Source organism: Beta vulgaris, chromosome 8 (genome assembly GCF_026745355.1).
Source record: "Beta vulgaris subsp. vulgaris cultivar EL10 chromosome 8, EL10.2, whole genome shotgun sequence".
Lineage (NCBI taxonomy): Eukaryota > Viridiplantae > Streptophyta > Magnoliopsida > Caryophyllales > Amaranthaceae > Beta > Beta vulgaris.
This window is the reverse complement of record NC_079209.1, coordinates 16733153-16754129: the sequence shown is the minus strand read 5'-3', so window position 1 is coordinate 16754129 and position 20977 is coordinate 16733153. Positions and strand designations below refer to the sequence as shown.

General features: G+C 38.6%; 1 pseudogene; it reads left to right on the top strand.

Annotated features, from left to right (window-relative positions):
• The window catches only part of LOC125492881 (cysteine-rich receptor-like protein kinase 44), a 35472-nt pseudogene extending 23259 nt beyond the window's left edge, over nt 1–12213 (top strand).
• The last annotated feature ends 8764 nt before the right edge of the window (nt 12214–20977 follow it).

Here is a 20977-nt window from a genome sequence, read left to right as displayed (position 1 = left end):
GCAGACTCGTTACCAGAAATAACTTCTTTATAAGTAGATGGCTCATGATTTTCCACCTCCACCTCCTCAGCAACCTGCAGTGCATAAGCAACCATATCCTCAAAACCATACCTCTTTGGATGTCCCACACCAACTTTTCTAGCTCTATCAAGTACTATGCTCTGTTGATGTGCTTCAGATGAGGTTGGTTGATGACTAGAAGATTCATCATCACCATGTTGATCTTCTCCACCTTGGTGCTGTGATTCACTCTCATCGTGAGTGACTTGTAGCTCCACTTGTTTATCAATATCACTACTAACAGACAGCACAGTAGAATCCACAGGAGAGTTAAGCATATAATTTTCATCAAATATTACATTCCTACTAAGTATAACACGACTCTCAGAAGATGACCAGATTCTATAGCCCTTAACTCCACTCTCAAAACCCTCAAATACACCCTTCTTAGCTCTAGGTTCTAATTTACCCTCATTTACATGATAATAAACAGTAGAACCAAAAACTCTCAACAAATAATAATCTGCAGGCTTACCAAACCACACCTCATAAGGTGTTTTATAGTTAATACCTGTGTGAGGTCCACGGTTGATCATATAGCAAGTTGTACTTACAACTTTGCCAAAAATCTTCTAGCTAACCTAGCATTTGAGAGCATGCACCTCGCTCTCTCCAACAATGTCTGATTCATGGGTTATGATACTCCATTTTGTTGTGGCATATTTCTAACAGTATGATGTCGAGCAATCCCTTCATCCTTGCAAAACTCATTAAACTCAGATCAATAGAGTTCCAGACCATTATCATTATGCAGCTTTTTTATCTTTCTTTTCAGCTTGATTTTCCACTAAAGCCTTCTATTGCTTGAAGTTCTTGAAAGCCTCACTTTTATGCTTCATCATAATTACCCAAGTCATTCTTGAATAATCATCAATCATCGACACAAAATACTTGTGACCTCCAATAGATTCAACTCGGGAAGGACCCAACAATTAGAATGGATATAATCAAGAGTACCTTTGTTGTATGAACTGCCTTTGGGAACTTGCTGCGATGAAGCTTCCCAAACACACAAGGTTCACAAATCTCTAGATCCTGCACCTTGTGCCCACATAGAAGATCCCTCGTTGACAGAATTTGCATCTCCCTTTCACCCATGTGTTCAAGTCTCATATGACACAACTTGGTCATATGCTCTTTGTGAATCTTAGATGATGCAACAATAGTAGAACCTGTCACATAGAACCTTGAAAAAAAATATAAGGTACCATTTTTAATACCTCTCATAACCACCTCCGAACCTTTGTAAACACTCATAAGTCCACATTCACCTTGAAAACTGAAACCCTTGCTATCAAGAAGACTCAAAGATATCAGATTCTTTATAATAAGTGGAACATGCCATAAGTCCTGAATCTAATGGAGCCTATTCTAACTACTTTCCATGGAGCACTGTTGGGCCAAAGAAACATTGCCCCCATCTATTTGCTCATAAGTTGAAAACCACTCTCTGCGTGGACTAATATGATACGATGCCCCATAATCAAGAACCCACACATCCCTACAATGTGACTGATTATTAGCAACTAGGGCCAGATCTTCCTCAGAGTTACCTTCAGTTTCTGCCAGAGCAACAAAAGCTTCATTCTTTTCCTGCTACTTCTTCTTCTTGGGACATTTCCAATGCCCCTTTTCCTTACAGTAATTACAGATATCAGTAGTTTTAGGACCCTTAGAATTCAAATTTTTATGGTTCGATTCCTTTACCAGATTTTCTTTGTCTCTTATTCTCAGTAAACCCCAAATGCCGATGCCTGATTTTTTGTACTAGAACTAGATGCCTAATGACAGACCTCTCTATTATGAAGAGCAAATCTTACTTCTTTTAATGACAGACTATCTTTCCGAACAATAAAAGAATCCACAGAATTCTCATACGATAAAGGAAAAGATACTAACAGAATCAAAGTAGCATCCTCATCATCTACTTTAACATCAATATTACGAAGATCTAGTAAGGTAGCATTCAATTTATCTAGATGGTCCCCCAGAGACGTACCTTCTTGCATACGCAGGCTGAACAGACGTTGCTTCAAGAGCAACTAGTTGGTTACAGATTTCGTCATGTATAGACTCACTAACTTCAACCACAGACTAGTAGCAGTTTCCTGCTCCGCGGCTTCAGAAATTATGTCGTCATAAAGACACAACATAACGGTTGAGTGCGCCTTTTCCTCTAGAATTTTCATCTCAGGCGGTGACTGAATCCATTGACTTCTTTGCCAACGGTGCCCACAACCCTTGGTGCTTCAGTAAAGCCCACATCTTGATTTTCCATAGACTAAAACTATTCCTCCTAGTGAATTTATCTATTTTCACATTCATTCTGGACATCTTTCTCACACAAATCAAACACAAAGCTCTTGGTGCCAATTTGTTATAACGGACGTGATAAAGAAACAAATAATTAAATGCAAAACAATGAAAAACAGACAATCGTTTTACGTGGTTCACCAATTTGTCTACGTCCACAAGCAGAGAGAGAGAATATTTTATTATGTGAAGGAAACCAGATTACAAAGAGAATTAGACTAAATTCGTAGTCTAAAACAACTAGGTGAAATAACCTATTTATACACCGCGTCGAAAAACGTGTTTTCGCATAAACCGGAATCCGCCCTATGGGGTCGGGCGAATCTTCTTGTTGATCGATTGGGCGGAACTTTTCCCAACCCTAGATTGACACGGGCTCGATCGGGCGACCTCGCCCTGTCGTAAGTTCGGTGAGGTGCTCGATCGGGCGACCTCCAAAACCAGCTGTTTGACAAAATCGTCTCGGGCCCGATCGGACGGCTTCACCCGACCCACGGGTCGGGCGGTACTCCAAAAACCCCTTTTGACGCATTTTGTGAAACACATTCAAGGACTTAATTCTTACAAATTCATTGTTCAAAGTCATACGCATCTACAATAGTAGTAGAAACTAAACAAATACATATCAAAATGAAATAAATACAATGCTAATATGAGAAAACCACCACCAGTTAGTAGATCTAAAACTTCTGAAAACCCTTGTCTTTCACATCGTTGTCTGATGCAGCCTTCTGCAAGGGGGTCTGTCGATCTTTTGTAGTTTTCAAGTAGAACTGGATTGAATTCAAGTGATTGTAAATTAAGTCTTGATATCTGTTGCAACTCCACACAAATTTCGATCAACAAATCAACATCTTGAATTACACAAAAACCCAAAAATAAAGTCTCCAAACTCTCACATGGAGAGAGATAAAAACCAGTATAATATGGGTAGATATAACCCAATATATGGGTAGAAAAACTTTCCATTAGAGAGAAAAAGGGGCTTACTACTGCCCAAATGGGTGGTAGAGCCCCTAGCTTGAAAATTAGGGTTTTGTAGGAGAGGAGAGGGAAGAGAGAAAAAAAAAGAGAGGGGAGGCGGAACGAAGTTATTGTACTACTACGAAATTTCTGAGTTAGAACTAAAGCTACAGACACCTAAGTCAAAAGAAAAATAAAATAAAGTCACGTTTAGCTTGAGAATGAGACTTTGTGAATATATCATCTCTCTGATCATACGACGATATAGATGGCTATACACACACTTTACTGCTCCTGCACAACACTTCTTCAACTCGGACTTAATTGCTACCACAAACACATAACACACAATTGGCTTTGGCTTAACAAATCTTCAACTTGTAATCTTGACCGAAACATTAACATCCCCAGACACTGTCGCACACTCACACTTTTAGAATAGCTTGCTTTCTTATTCTTCTGCAACCTTTTGAGCACAATTGCTTTGATTAATTTGCTCATCCATTTGCTTGTCCCAACATCGTTCTTCCTTGTAACCATACCTTTTGCAATAGTAGCATTGAATGCTACTCAGAAATTGACGTTGTCCTTCGGCTTGACCACGTCCTCCATCTTCTTCACGACGACAACTTCGACCACAATCGCGACCATCGAAGCCACCCCTACCTTGATTGTAATCTCCACCAAAGAACTTTTTTTTCACTTGAAAAGCCTTTTCAATCTCATTTTCTTACGAGCTTGAAATTCTATCTTTATGGGCAAAAAGTGAACCCATTAACTTATCAAAATTATAAGAGGACATATTTTTTTTGTCTCCTTAAAACTTTTCGCATCATTGTTGAGTGAATAATATTTAATAAAAGAGAAAACAAAGTGTATGCCATTGGAGGAAAAGACACAAACAAACAAAGTTAATCATGATACACTCATTGTAGATCAAAACGAAAAACATCAGACTTCCTAAATAATGGAAATAACAAAAATAATAAAAGTAGAAAAACGTTCCCACGTAACACTCCACTATGTTGACCACACTACTCCATTACCAACTAACTTAATTGACTTCAAGAAACTAGAAAGTGCTAATACTTTATTCAACCACATGCTCGTAAAATATAGCAACTAACTTCAATCAAATATCTAACATTAAGTTATTCCACTGTAATTTTTGATATATCGTTTGGTTTCTTAATAATAGCAACAGTGTTATCATATTTATCCGTTAAACTTTAAAAAACTTCTTCACAATTTGTTCATCTATAACCTCTTCTCCAAATGATTTCATTTGATTCACTATTTCTATTACCTTTGAAAAATAATGTTTCTTTAATTCTTCTTCTTTCATTTTTAAGTTTACAAATTCTCTTATTAGAAATTAGAGTTTGAAACTTCTCACCTTGCTCTCTCCTTAAAATTCTTGATGTAGTATCTCCTAAACCTCCTTTGTTTTGTTGGCTCTTAAAATTCTTGAACATATTGTATCTGTGATAACATTTTATATAAGGTATAATGCTTTAGCATTCCACATTCTTTCACCATTGAACTGCCTTTTTTTTTCTGTTTCCTTTAGTATATCCCATCTTCATATTCCATATATCCTTTTATCGGTATAAATCCACAACCCATGAGACTAAAATAATGCCTTTATTTTAATTTTCTAAAAATCATAGTTTTTTCCCCGAAATTAGAATTGGGAAAGTTGGATTGTTGACTGTCATCATAACTTATATTGTGTTTGAGTTGAATTTGTTTTGGCTATAGTGGCGAGATTTTGGAAATTTTGGCTCGGATACCACTATAGGAAATTACAAGAAGATGCAAGTGGACTTTGCTTCTTTGAGTTGATAATTATTTGGAGTAGAAGTATATATATGTGAGAAGTAATAGTGATATGTAAAGTCTTTATTTTTATTGGCTATGATTCACCAACTTTACAAGTTACAAAAAGGTTGTGACTTATGGTATTTACATGATTACAAGGTCAGTACATTTTACTCCACCAACTTCTTGCATAATATTCTACTAAAATCCAGATTTTCTACTTCCTCCTATGATTAGCCTATGGTGCCACCCATCCTCTTAGGCCTCAACTACCAAACCTGTCACATCAGAATATGAAAGTTCTCTATTATATGGTGTGAATTGATGGTAAAGGAAAGGAAAGTTATGTCTACCGATCATTAATCATCTATGAATAGACTTAAGATTGTACTTGTGCGATTTTCAGGTAGTGTACATCTTAATGTTAAACTAAACTAAATTAAACTAAAATGAACATTATGTTAGGGTGTTCTCCCCGACGGAACGAAAGTAGCAGTGAAGAGGCTTGCCAGTGATGAAGATCATATCATATCACGTTGATTATGCTACACTATCTTCAGTTACTATCCTATGTAATCAATAGATATAATCCTTTCCTTAGTTAGATAGAATATCCCTTTGTATATTCTATAATATCTTGTATAATGTATGCTTATAGTCTTTGTACTTGGCTATAAATAGCCTCTGTCAATATCAATACAAATCATCCATTATTCATACTCTCATATGGTATCACAGCATTGATCCTTTTTCTCTCTCTTTTTTTTCAAAACCCACGCCCACCACAACTCTTGTTCCCATGGCAGGCATTGATCATAACATCCCCAATGTCTCAGACCCATCCCAACCCTTCATTCTTGTCAACTTCAATAATTGCATTAAACTTACTTCTGCCAACTACCTTTCATGGAAAACTCAAATCCACTCCATTCTCTTTGGATATGACCTCTTGAAATATGTAGATGGCAGCCATAAAACCCCACCCGAAACCATTACCATAGACTCCAAAACCACACCCAACCCAGCTTATTTTTATGGCAACGTCAAGATAAACTAATCATAGGTGCTCTTATTGGCACTCTATCCCCTAATATTGCTCCTCTCATTATCCAAGCCACTACTTCTCACGAAGCATGGACTATTCTAGCCACTACATATGCCAACCCATCTCGTGGCCACCTTCTTCAAATCAAAAACCGTCTTGACAACCTCACTCAAAACAATCAAAGCATAGCTGACTATATGCAAGCTATAAAAGCTTGTACCACCCAACTCTCCCTTATGGGTAAACCTATGGATAATGAGGATATTATTGCTAAAATACTTAAAGGTTTGAACCAAGAAACATACAAACCTATCATTGATGCGGTTCGTGCTCGTGACACTCTCATTACCTTTGAATCTTTACATGAAAAACTCATTAATCATGAAGAGCTCACCTCCTCTATTTCTCAACCAACCTTCCCGGCTTCGGTCCATGCTGCCCACCACCGCCACAACAATTATCGCCACTCCTCCTCCTCTCCTTCCCCACCCGGTCTTCTCCCACGCCCAACCAACACCAACTCTCGCCCGTCCACCCCCAACCCTCGTCAACCCAACCCTTTCAAGGGTAAATGTCTGTGGTGTCGTAATGTTGGCCATGTCATTTCCCAATGTTCCATATTTCGTCAACTTTTCCCTCACATAGTCTTCCCCTCACCCACACCCTCCCCTAACTCCACTCCAAAATCATCTCCCTCTTACACTCCTCAAGCCCACACCGCCACTACCCCTTCACCTTCCTCCTCTTCTTGGCTCATGGATAGTGGTGCTACTCACCATATTACCAACGATCTCACTAATCTCTCACTCCATGCTCCGTATGATGGGTGTGATGATCTTATAATTGGAGATGGCTCCTCACTTCCTATCACTAATATTGGTTCTTTCTCTATCTCTCACTCTACTCATGTCTTTAAATTTAATAATGTTTTACATGTTCCCACTATATCTCTCAATATTTTATCTATCTCTCAATTTTGCAAAGATAATAATGCATATGTTGAGTTCTTACCCTCTTCTTTCTTTGTTAAGGACATCTCCACGAATCACATTCTTCTCCAAGGTCAACTTAGAGATGGCATCTATGAATGGCGTCCTCCTCCATCTGTCCACACCACCGTTGTGACTCCATCTCCGGATTGGCACCATCTTCTCGGCCATCCCTCCAAAACTATTCTCAAAATAATTAGTAGTCAATTTTCTTTACCTATGTCATCTGTTATTCCTTGTAATTCTTGCAACATTAAAAAAATCACAAACTCCCATTTTCTAAATCTACTCTCACTTCTAATGCCCCTCTTGAACTCATTTTTTCTGATGTTTGGACTGCTCCAATTCTTTCTCATGACAATTACAAATATTATGTTATTTTTGTCGACCACTACACCAAATATATATGGTTTTACCCTCTTAAACGCAAATCTGATAGTGCTTCCACCTTTTCTCGCTTCCGTGCTCTTGTAGAAAAATTCTTTAACAAACCTATCATTCAACTATTTTCTGATAATATGGTGGCGAATATCTCAAACTCACTCCTACACTCCTTGAAAATGGCATCTCTCATCTCACCTCTCCACCCCATACCCCGGAACATAATGGCTATGCAGAACGCCGCCACCGTCACATAGTTGAAACTGGACTTACCCTTCTCTCACATGCCCACCTTCCTCTTACTTTTTGGCCCTATGCCTTCACAACTGCCACATATCTCATAAACCGTCTCCCTACCCCCACTCTTCACCACAAATCTCCCTATCAAACTCTCTTTAACAAGGATCCAAATTACATTAAATTACGAAGTTTTGGTTGTTTATGCTACCCATGGCTACGCCCTTATACCTCTAACAAAATGGAACCTCGCTCTACCCCGTGCATTTTCATTGGTTACTCCCCCACTCAAAGTGCCTACTACTGTTTTGATCCATCCACTTCCAAAGTCTACACGTCTAGGTATGTTAAATTTATTGAAAATAATTTTCCCTACCCCACGCTACAACCAAAATCTCCCTCCCATGCTTCTATAACTGCTCAAGAATGGTGCACACTCAACTTATCTTTTGTTCCCTCACTAACAACATCTACCCCACCTCACATTAACCCCACCAACCACACTACATCTCACGCACATTCCCCCCACACCCATTCTCATACTCCTACTGCCTCCCCACCCTCCCATATGTCATCACCTCTTCACATTCCTTCTACAACACCTTCTGCCTCCGCACACGCTACTACCCCCTCAACCTCCCCTCCTATCTCTCCTTCCTCCCCCTCCTCACAACCAAGCCTCCCTACATCACCCCACCTCATCCGTGAACCCCCTGCAGCCCCTACATCTACTCTCCCACCAACACGCACCATCACCACCCGCCTTACAAATAACATCACTAAACCCAACCCAAAATATGCCAATGCCACCACCATTACCACTCCTTCTCTCCCTCCTACCACCGCCAAACAAGCCCTTAAAGACCCTCATTGGGCTGCCGCCATGCTCGCCGAATACCAAGCTCTCATAAAAAATCAAACTTGGACTCTTGTTCCCTCCCAATCTTCTTACAACATCGTTGGTTGTAAGTGGGTTTTCCGCATCAAATACAACCCCGATGGTACTCTAAAACAATACAAAGCTCGTCTCGTCGCCAAAGGCTTTCACCAACGCCCTGGCATTGACTACTCCGAAACTTTTAGCCCCGTCATTCGTCCAACCACTGTTCGTCTTATTCTTTCTCTTGCTATTAGTCAAGGTTGGTCTCTCCGTCAACTAGACGTCAATAACGCCTTTCTACAAGGTACTCTCACCGAAACCGTTTACATGACCCAACCCCCTGGTTATGTTGATTCTCACAACCCCAATCATGTCTGTAAACTCACAAAAGCCATCTACGGTCTCAAACAAGCTCCTCGAGCTTGGTACATTGAACTCAAAACCTTTCTTCTCTCATATGGCTTTAGTAATTCCATATCTGACCCTTCATTATTTATTTACCAACATGGCTCTCAGTGCTTCTATCTTCTCGTCTATGTTGACAACATAATCATTACCGGCCCCTCTCCCGCTCATCTAAACACCTTCATCTCTACTCTTGCCTCACGTTTTTCCCTCAAAGATCTTGGCTCCCTATCCTTCCTTCTAGGTGTTGAGGTCATTCCTAATGCCCATGGTTTATTTCTCAACCAAACCAAATACATCTCTGACCTCCTTCATCGTTACAACATGGACACTTGCAACCCAGTTTCCACGCCCATGGCTACTCACCCTCCCCTTCTCCACTCTCATGGCACACCTATCCCTAACCATACTGAATATAGGGCTCTGGTTGGCAACTTACAATATCTCTCCCTCACCCGTCCCGACGTCGCCTTCACCGTCAACAAACTTGCTCAATACATGCAAGCTCCAACCGATATTCATTGGCTTGCCCTCAAACGGCTCCTTCGCTACTTACGTGGCACCATTCATGTAGGTATCCAGCTTCACCGTGACACTCCCATGCGCCTCCATGCATTCACGGATGCCGACTGGGCCGGTGATAAAGATGACTATGTATCTACCACTGGCTACATTGTTTACCTAGGCCGTAACCCTATCTCATGGAGTTCTAAGAAACAACGTGCTCTAGCTCGGTCGTCTACCGAAGCTGAATTCCGAGCCGTCGCGGACACCACGGCGGAAGTTCTATGTCTTCGGTCTCTTCTCACAGAACTTGGGTTTACTCTTCCTCATACACCATCCATCTACTGTGATAATCTTGGTGCCACACACTACTCTGCACGTCCCATTTTTCACTCGCGTATGAAGCACCTTGCTCTTTCCTTCTACTTTGTTCGTGAGCAGGTTCAGTTAGGGACCATTCATGTGCAACATATTTCAGGTGATGATCAACTCGCCGATGCGCTTACCAAACCATTACCTAAGGCACGTTTTTATCTTCTTTTAACCAAGATTGGTCTCGCTCAAAGGTCGTCCATCTTGCGGGGGCATGATGAAGATCATATCATATCACGTTGATTATGCTACACTATCTTCAGTTACTATCCTATGTAATCAATAGATATAATCCTTTCCTTAGTTAGATAGAATATCCCTTTGTATATTCTATAATATCTTGTATAATGTATGCTTATAGTCTTTGTACTTGGCTATAAATAGCCTCTGTCAATATCAATACAAATCATCCATTATTCATACTCTCATAGCCAGAAGGACATGGCAGGGGATGGAAGAGTTCAAAAATGAGATCATGCTCATTGCAAATCTTCAGCACAAAAACCTTGTTAGACTACTAGGATGTGGAATTGAAGGAGAAGAGAAGCTTCTTGTATATGAATTCTTGCCACATAAAAACCTTGATTTGTATATTTATGGTATGCATTTACATTAACAATTCTTCAATTACACCATCAGAAATTGGTTACCTTTGAGCTTAATGATGTTGTAATTTTCAACCAAATTTCAGATGCAGAAAAGCGTGCGCACCTAAACTGGGAGACTCGATTTAATATCATTAATGACATAGCTCGTGGACTTCTATATCTTCATGAAGGCTCCAGGGTAAGAATAATTCACAGAGATCTTAAGCTTAGTAATGTCTTGTTGGACCATGATATGATGGCAAAGATATCAGACTTTGGCATAGCAAGGATATTTTGTGATGATCAAAATACAGCTACCACCAAGAGAGTTGTGGGCACCTAGTAAGTAAACTTATCTTCTCAGTTCCAATGCCTTATCTGAGGGTGTTTAAAGAGATCTATCTCCCAAAGGCCCCTCGTTTCAAAGGCCTAAAATTTGAAATTTATTATTTGTTTTGCCATATTATACTGATACTAATGCTCCCCCTAAAAGAAATTCCTAAACTCATGCTTTAGGTTTTTTTTTTTAGTAAAAATTAGTATTCCATATTGTAATTTTATAGATGATGAATATTTAAGTTTTATAATTATACATGATAATTTTAATATTAAGAATGAATGTCAATAATTAACATAGAGACGCCAACCTTTTAAACACGACCCTATCTAGTTCTAATGGCTCCCCCTTTCTCATATTTTTATTCATATTGTTAAGAGTATAACCATATGTGAGTTGGGAGTAGTTAACCCATATTGAAGAAATAAATAGCAAATGGCTAATATATAGATTGGTGGGTCACTCCACCTATTACCAATTGGTTTTAAGATGGAATGAACCATACTTATCTTGTATGTGGTCAAACTCTCGACGAGTGTGGGCCTCTATTACGCCTAACAGAGTTTATCATGGTATTACTCCATCTTTTACCAATTGATAGCGTTGTGTTAGGCACAAAAAAGTTTATCAAATATATGAATCACTAATTGAGATTTGTCCATTATATTGCGAAAAGTGGGTACATGGCACCAGAGTACGCAATGGAAGGCTTGTTCTCTGTAAAATCTGACGTGTTCAGCTATGGAGTTATTGTTCTAGAGATCATTGCTGGAATAAGAAGCAGCCATTACCTTAAGGCGCATTCTAAGTCACCTGTTGCATATGTAAGGCTTCATTTTTTTTCTTGCCACTCAAAAAAGTATATGTGAATTAACTTATTAATCTTTATAAAAACTTGCTTGAGCTTATATATTGATCATAAGAACATGGTTTTAGTCCCAAAGCTAAAAGACTAATAAAGTACTATAAACGTTATTTTTCTTGGTTGCTAAACGCCTCCAATTAATTAATGTACGATGTAGGCGTGGAAGTTGTGGAACGAAGGCAAAGAGTTGGAAATTGTTGACTCTTTACTTTCTACGCCATATCCAAGAGAAGAGGAGCTAAGATGCCTCCATACCGCGCTTGTTTGTGTTCACGAGGACCCTGCAGAAAGACCAGGCCTGACAAAGGTGGTTTCTTTACTAAGTGGTGAAACACTTACTCTCCCTCAACCAAAAGGGCCTGCTGTTTTTGTGAGATCACATGATGCTGATCAGATAATGGGAAGTGATTCTTCTGTAAATGAACTAACAACCTCGACGATAGGTCCTCGATAACTTTTTTTTTTCTTTAGCACATATTCATTGTGGTTGGTGGTATTTTATAGAATTGAATATAGTTACCATTCTCGTTTGTTTAGTGACATAGGTAAATGAGGTTGTTCATAATCTACTAAAGTCAAACTAGCAAATTGTTTTTGATAGGCAAGGTAAGGTATTATTACATCAAAACATACCAATGTGATCATTCTAAAGACATGCCTTTAGATGAACGACAACACCAGCAGGCTACACAGCCTAAAGCTAACTCTCTTTGATCGCTATAAACCATCTATGATCACTATGGCTAATTTTCGTAGGTATAATACTATAAATTCTATTATATACATTGTATTTGATGCTATGGATGATAGTATCTAAACACTTCACTTGACTATTCTAGAGGGCATTATTTCTCTCTCCCCATATGTGATAAATGATGCTCATGATGGCAGCATATAGAACACTTCTTCTGAACTTACTCTGCTTTTTCCTGCGCATACATCTTAACATGGAGTTGTAATTAAGATGAGTGCCATCATTCCCAGCCACTGAAGTATGTTTATGATGCATCTCCTACTGAAGTAGCAATTAAAGAATAAATGCAGATGAGTTTCAGTGTCATCTGCACAAAGGAGGCAACAGCTATCCTGAGTGATGCCCATTTGCAATAGCCTATTCTTTGTATTCAACCTTCCTTACATCAACAACCACATAATGAACCGATGCTTAGGTTGTCCAAGTCTGCACCAGACCATCTTTGCCCAGTACACCTCTCTATTTGTAGGGACCATGTGTTGGTAACTCAATTTTATTGAGTATTGAGGCATGTTAGCTAGCTGAACCTCAGTTAGGTGGCCTTTCATGATATCTTTCACTTTGCAAATTGCTCTCCAATACCAACTATCATACACCTTTGGAGACTAATCCCACCAGTTTTGCTCTTTCAGAGAATTGGAATGAATCTATTTGACCCATAGATTATCTTTTTTTTGTTGTAATCATCCACCCATGCTTACCCATGGCTGCCAAATTCCATATCTGGCTATTTATTATACCCAGACCTCCTACTCTTTTTGCTATACATATGTGCTTCCAGGCAACTTTCACAGGGCACCTAGCACTAGTACATAATAGACGATTTGCGTCCCCTGATTTGCGTCGCACAGACACGGAAACGACGCACAGTTAGGATTTGCGTCGCATGTGGGAGGAGTGCGACGCACAACATGGCCCATTTGCGTCGCACCTGCTTTACATGCGTTGCAAAAAGCAAATGTGTGTCGGATACCCTGACTCATGCGACGCAAATCGTCTCTACATTTAAAAAAAAAATTCACACTATGTGCGTCGCACGTCTTTTAGGTGCGTTGCAAAATACCCAATTGCAACGCACCTTATACAATGTGCGACGCACATATTAAGTCCACGAGGCCCATATCCCACTACCCTTTTATTTCAGAAACTGCACGCATACTCACTCAACCCTAATTTCACCCAACCCTCTCCCTCCCTCTCTCAGCCGCTTCTCATCTTTTTTCTCTCTCCTCCCCTCTACAAGAAAAAACAACCCAGATTTCTGCCTTAAACATTTCTTTAACTAATGAAAGCTAGTAGTATGTAGTATGCTTGTTACGCATTTCCTTTACTCTTGCATTATTTTCGGTTTTAATCATGAAGACGCAAGCATCTTCCCTGCGCAAAATTGTATTGAATCTGAGATTGACGTCCTTGTGTTGTTCCTGAATTATGTAAGATGAAAACACGCATCCTTGAACAACAAAGAGATTCTTTACTGGTAATTTTCCTTTTTCATTCTGATTTGTTCAGTTTTTTTAAAAAAAAATTTAGATTTGTTTTTCGGTTTTAATTTTCAGATCTGATTTTTTTTTTTTCAATTTAGATCTGAAAACTAAAATCTTCATGTTTTTGTTTTTCGGCGGTAGCGGCGGAAGATTGATACAACGCAAGCAATAGTAGCGGCGGATGAGACTAGCAGCGACAGTACCGGCGACAGATGCTAGTGATATATTGTTTGCAATACATACTGTAAATTTAAGTTTTTCATTTTGTTTGCAATACATACTGCAATACTGGAATTTTGTTGGTTTACTGTTGTGTTCGAGTTGTAAATTATGACATTTATGGATTTTTTTTTATTTATTCTTTTGTGTTCCCTTCTTCTACTGATGAGAATGGTTTTTTGTTGCTTTTTTGTTCGCTTTTTCTTCTTCTACTGAAATTTTGTTGGTTTAGCCTAGTTCATAAAATTAATTTTTTTTAAAAAAAACAGCAATTTGCGTCGCACGTAGCCCAAGGTGCGACGCAAATCACTCACCTGCGTCGCACCCTAGGCGATGTGCGACGCACAATACCCTACCCTTTGAGCTTGATGTTGGGCTGTGTAGCCATCTGCGTCGCACCGTATACAACGTGCGACGCAAATAGCTAACTAATCTGCATCGTTTCTGCATACGACGCAGATCGTTTCTGAGTCATTTGCGTCGAGGGCTTTGGCATCGCACCATAGTCCGACGCAAATAGGCGCCTCACATCCGACGCAAATTGCCTTTTCCAGTACTAGTGTAGAATCTGTTATACCACTCCAAAGGAGAGTCCTGCAAATGCTATTGATATGTTTTAGAACAAGTTTGGGCAATATCATAATCTCAGCCCAATAGATTTGTAGGGTCATCAACACAGAGTTGACCAAGGTTAGCCTCCCAGAAGAGAACATGTTTCTTGAACTCCACACCTTGATTCTTGAACATATTCTTTCCACTATTTTTTCATATTCGGCTGCAGATATTCTCTTAGAAGAGATAGGAATGCCTAAGTATCTGAATGAAAAAGAACCTTTTGTGAACCCTGTCATATCAAGTATCCTTTATACTTCTAAGGTGTGCATACCAGAGCAGAATACAACATTTTTTGAAGGACTAGCTTGTAATCCTGTTGTGTTTGAGAAAAGTTTAAAACCTTGCATCATCATGCGAACTGACTTGTACTCTCCTTTGCAACATAATTAATATTATGTCATCAGCAAAACAAAGGTGAGTCACCTTTCTTTCTCTACATCTGTGGTGGAATTTGAAGCCTTCTTTCTCCCCTACCTTCCTCAGTATTCTAGACAAGTATTCAATACAAAGTACAAACAGCAGAGGGGATAAAGGGTCACCTTACCTCAAGCCTCTTTTACCTTCAAAAAATCCATGGAGAGAACCATTTATAGCTAGGGAGAACCTTGGGGTCCTAACACAGGTCATGATAAGTTTAACAAAATGCTCTGGAAATTGTACACCCACTAGCATTTCTTCTAGAAAGTCCCACTCAACTGTATCATAAGCTTTTTGTAGGTCAAGCTTGATGATACATCTTGCCAAGGACTTCTTCCTTTTATACCCTTTTACTAAGTCTTGGCACACACCATGATATTATGTGCTATGAATCTATTCAGCACAAAGGCTCCTTGATTCTGAGCTATAATATCAGGCAATATGCTACTAAGTCTAGCACATAACACCTTTGAAATGCACTTGTAGATTGCATTCCAACAAGATATGGGCCTGAAGTCTTTTACACTTTCAGCACATTTGCCTTTAGGTATGAGGGTGATACTTGTAGCATTTATTTCTTTGAAGAGCCTACCTATAGTTAGGAAATCCAACACAGCATTGCCAACCTCATCACCTACTATCTCCCATGTACCTTTGAAGAAGGAACTACCAAAACGATAAGGTCCAGGGGCCGTCCCTCCATCAATTGCAGCTTTGATCTCCTCCTTTGTGTATGTGGCATTCAGTTGATCCTTCATCACATCATCTAGCAGGGGCCCATTATCTACCACCGATTGCTTGAGTTTTGTTCTAGTCTCCATTTTGGAGCCAAGTAGGACTCTATAACACTCCAGAAACACTTCAGGTACCTAAGCTGGCTCAGTAGTCCAGTTTTCATGCATGTCTTCTATAGAAAAAATGGAATTCTGAATGTGTCTTTGCTTGATTGTTTGATCAAAAGAAACCAGTGTTCTCGTCCCCCTCCTTAAGCCATACACTTTTAGCTTTTTGAGCTAAAAACTGCATATATGTCTTGTGAGCTCTTATGTACTCAACCTGAGCCTCTCTCCCTATTAGCAATGTCTTCATTAGAGGGATCAGCATGCAGTGCATTCTAAAGAGCTTGAAATGCCAGAAAAGATTTAGCATCACGAGCTGCAATGTCTCCAAATCTCTCTCTATTTAACATCTTTAGTTCACCCTTGACTACTTTCAACTTCTTAACAAGTAAGAACATTTTAGTTCCAATTTGTGTCCCCTGCCAAGCATGGGTAACAATGTCCATATACTGAGGATGTGTTTGCCACATTTTAAAGAACTTAAAAGGTTTCTTACCCACTGTAATTGCTGGATAAACAGACACCACAGCAGGACAATGGTCAAAATACCCCTCATTCTTGAAACACACTTCAGTAGTAGGGTATTTATCATTCCACCTTTGATTCACTAAAACTCTGTCAAGTTTAGAGAATACTCTACTACTGCCCATTTGTTCATAGTTCCATGTGAAAAAATTCCCACAATACTTGGCATCCTCAATTGCACATAAACTAATGCAATTATGAAAATCATGCATTTCCTGCAATCTGATTGCACTTCCAATTCTTTCATCTGTGTTTAATACACAATTGAAATCCCCATGAGTATCCAGGGACCCTGAATGCTCCCACCAAACTTAATCAAGTCCTCCCAAAGAGTCTTCATCTCCCCTTGAGTATTGTGAGCATAGATGAAAGAGCAATCAAACTCTTCTCCATGCTTTGGCTCTATGTTACATTGAATCAGTTGACTTGAACTCCAGAGTGGACTGACCTAAAACTCCACAAGATTCCAAGCAATGATTATCGTGCCACCTGGGTGGTGCATACTATTTGAGGTGAAAGCCCACCCCCAAAAAAACTTCAAGTATAAGGCCCCCAAATTCCGAACCTTAACTTTTGTTTCAAGAAGACAAACTAGGCTGCATTTATTTTGTTTCAGAAAGCATCCATTATTTCTCTGTTTATCATCCCTATTTGCCCCCCTAACATTCCAACGCAGCATACTATCCATCTATGTCAAGAGGCCTTCCACCTCCCTCCCCTATCTCAGCCAGGCCCGTCCCTGACATTTTGGAGGCCCTGGGCAAAGTACGAAAAAATGAGCCCACTCCAATATCAACTACTATTCTTGATCTATATTGATTTGAACATATTAAAGGGCAAAGTTCGGATATGAGTCTGGTAACTCATGAAATCTGGATTCATTTTACCTTACATTTTTTTTATAAGGTATGGACTTTATAACAGTTCCACTTTGACATTTGCGATTTTATTAACATCTAATATATTTGACTATCCTACTTTTGATTCGTACAATTTTTGTAAAATAGAATATTTGGAGTGTAATATACATTGAGATAAATTTGATAACACTTCATATTAACATTTGTTCTTATATATTAGTAATCTCATAGTCGACTAGAGCAAACAAACGATGTAAACATAAAAATTAAAGAGATATAAAATCGAAGGGGGTGTGAAATAGCAAAAGCGTAGTTACTTTATATGAGAAGGAAAAAAACCACTTTCTAAAGATTAAATAGTTATTTAAAACCATTAGAAATAAAAGAAAACCAAAAAAAAAAAGAAAAAAAAAAGAAACTGGATCTTTAAAATCATTGAAAATGAAAGCAAAACCATAAAGAAAAATTAGAAAAGCTGAAAGACAAAAAAAAAAAAAATAGAAAGATGGAAGAAAAAAAAATAAGAGCAAAAAGAAAAAATAGAAAGTGGAAGACAAAAAACTGTACTTGGGGTTCGAACATGGGATGGGTGAAATGGAAGGGCTCAATAACTAACAACAAACCAAGGAACTAATATGATACTAGATGAATATAATGCAATGCAGAATTATTTATCTTATCTTGTAGATTGCAAAAAAACGACTTTGACCTTTTCTCCCTAGGCCCTAGGCGGGCGCCCTTCCTGCCCAGGCTCAGGGACGGGCCTGATCTCAGCCCTTTGTCCCTCCTCCACATTCTCCTTTTCCTGCAAGCTTCCATCATCAGAGACCTCCTGAGCATCCAGAGCCCGAAAAGAATTGCTCACAGCCACTCCTAGAATCTTTTCCTTCCCATCCTGAACAGGTTACACTACACTAGTGCACCCACCAGTTTCCCCCTGCTACATCCCTGCAACTGGTACCACCTTAGTGGCTTTTTTAACCTGTTTTTTTACCTCCTTTTATGGTATACCTTGTCCCTTTTTACAATCCTCAAATACATGACCCAGTAAGTTGCAATGAGTGCACATAGTGGGTCGCCACTCATAACAAAGTTTAATCACCCTCATATTACCATTCTCATCTTGAAACTTCACCTCATCAGGTAACTGTTGTGAAATAGCCACTTCTATTTGCACTCTAGCCAATTGCAACTTGTCCCTATTGATCGTTGCCTGATCTTATTGTATAAATTTCCCAATTGAACCCACAATTTTGCTCAAACACCTGTTTCCCCAAAATTTCAGCTTAAGATTCTTAAGTTGTATCCATATAGGAACAACTTTTATCTCATTCTTAAAATCTACAATATCTTTGTGCCATGGTTTACACACAACAGGTTTTGTATCAAATGTGGGTCTATTTTCAGCCAGAATTTTATCACGATTTTTCAGAGAAGTAAATCGGACAATGAATACACCATGATCAATGCTACCTGTCTTATCAATTCCCATATTCTTCCATATTCGTCTAAAGAAACCATCAATTACTGTTAATGGCGGATTAGCACCAATTACAGAGCATGCAATTGACGAATTTCAATAATCCACTTCATCTTGAATGTCATCCATCACTATTTGCACTACGTCACCATTCACTCCACTAACATTACTATCAGGTTTCAAGATTGGAATTACCTGATTGTTCTCCATTAGCGATTGTCTAGTTTTCATCACCAATAGCGATGATGCAAAATTTACGATGATCCTCCACCTGATTCTTCATCGCTGCAATTGAAGCTTTAGGGGTGAGTATTTCACCTTCCTCTTTCGAATCATCCAATTCCACCGCCATCGCTGAAACCCCCAAAATTTCATCCATGGATTTCGTCTTCTTCGCTATCGAATCAGAGACAGGACCTTTTTGCTTATCCACCGAGTTTGAAATTGCAGAAGAATTCGAGCTTTTGGCTTTTCTTGCCATAGCGCCAAGCGCGGGATAAGGTATCCTACGTCGAGAGAAAAGTCGAGAGCATGAAAACTTCTACGGCAAAAGTTAAACTAGCTAATTAACCACTAAACTAAGTAAAGTAGTAAGCAAAGTTCATTCTTCCACCAGTACTAAGAAGCACCAAAATGTCTTAAATAAGCTAGGCCTAATTAAAAAAGAGTTGGAATGTGTCAATTACCAATTTTATCTATTAAACTAAACTAACTACGAAATAACAAAAAAAAATTAGGGAAAAGGATTCAACACCAACCAATCATGATTTAGTCAATTAGAAGGTGAAACATGGAGGAAACAAAACTAAGCAACTAATTGAGGTTGTTGGCTCTTAAGATCTAATTCATCCCTCAATCAAATTTCACGCTCATGAGTAATTAAGCAAGATAACAACATAAATGTCAACCTTAATCTCCTCTCTCAACTTGATTAAGGTATCAAAAAAAAAAAACCATCCAAGAGCCCAACTAGAATGCAAGCAAATAGTAATCATGCTACAAATTAATTAAGAAACATAATCAAACCCCTAATTTTGTATTCAAACACCCCCAAATCAATCATGGTTGTGTTTTCACCCAAACACTAACCAACAAACTTCTCACTCCATAAACACAAAAATGATAACTTTAGAGAAATTAACAACCAATAAAATGATACTAAGCATTAATATAACATTAAACTAGACAAAGTAAGCTACAAATAATTAAACTAAGCATGAACGACTCATCAAATGAAAACAATTTACTTGAGAGCTTCCACATTTAGTTCTTAACTAGTTAATATATGACTATTATAACTTCTTCATTGTAATACATTAAACTCAAAACTCATCCTGATTTAAGTCGAATTTGTTCAATCACATCAATAATCGCCTCTACAACGATAATAGTAATGATAATCAGTTAACTCGACAAGAACAAAAACTTAGCTAATTCCCAAGTTTAAATTCATTGTAGTTACATTACCAATTCCTTATACCATATTACGAAAAACAATTCCTTTCCAAACCAACAATACAACAACTAAGATTATTAATCGGCATAGCAACTCCCTAGTTATGTTTCATGCCAACAATAAGCAATAATCTACCAAAAATTGATCCACACATATTCATCCAATCACTAGTTGAAAAAAGCTAATCTGATGGGGTCAAAATCGGGGTTACTGATGCGGTTTTGGTCCGCATCCGATGAGCCCGCAACAACTTATACAAATTACTTATCCGGTCCAAAACCGGATCAATTAATTTACTTAACTAATGCGGTTCTTCATATGGCCGCATCAGTTTATTACCTTTGACTATTAAAAAAAATTGTATACAAGCAAACATTGCTTTGTATGCAGTTCCAGGTTATTGATTTATCAGACATCTGCCCATTATCCCAGGTTGGCACGAATTTCTAAGACAACATCCTAGCAAGTAACATTTATCAACAAAAACATCCAACCAATTCTGATATTAACTTTGCCATGGACTCACTTTGTATGCAAATTTAATAACAAAAACCAACGAAATAAAG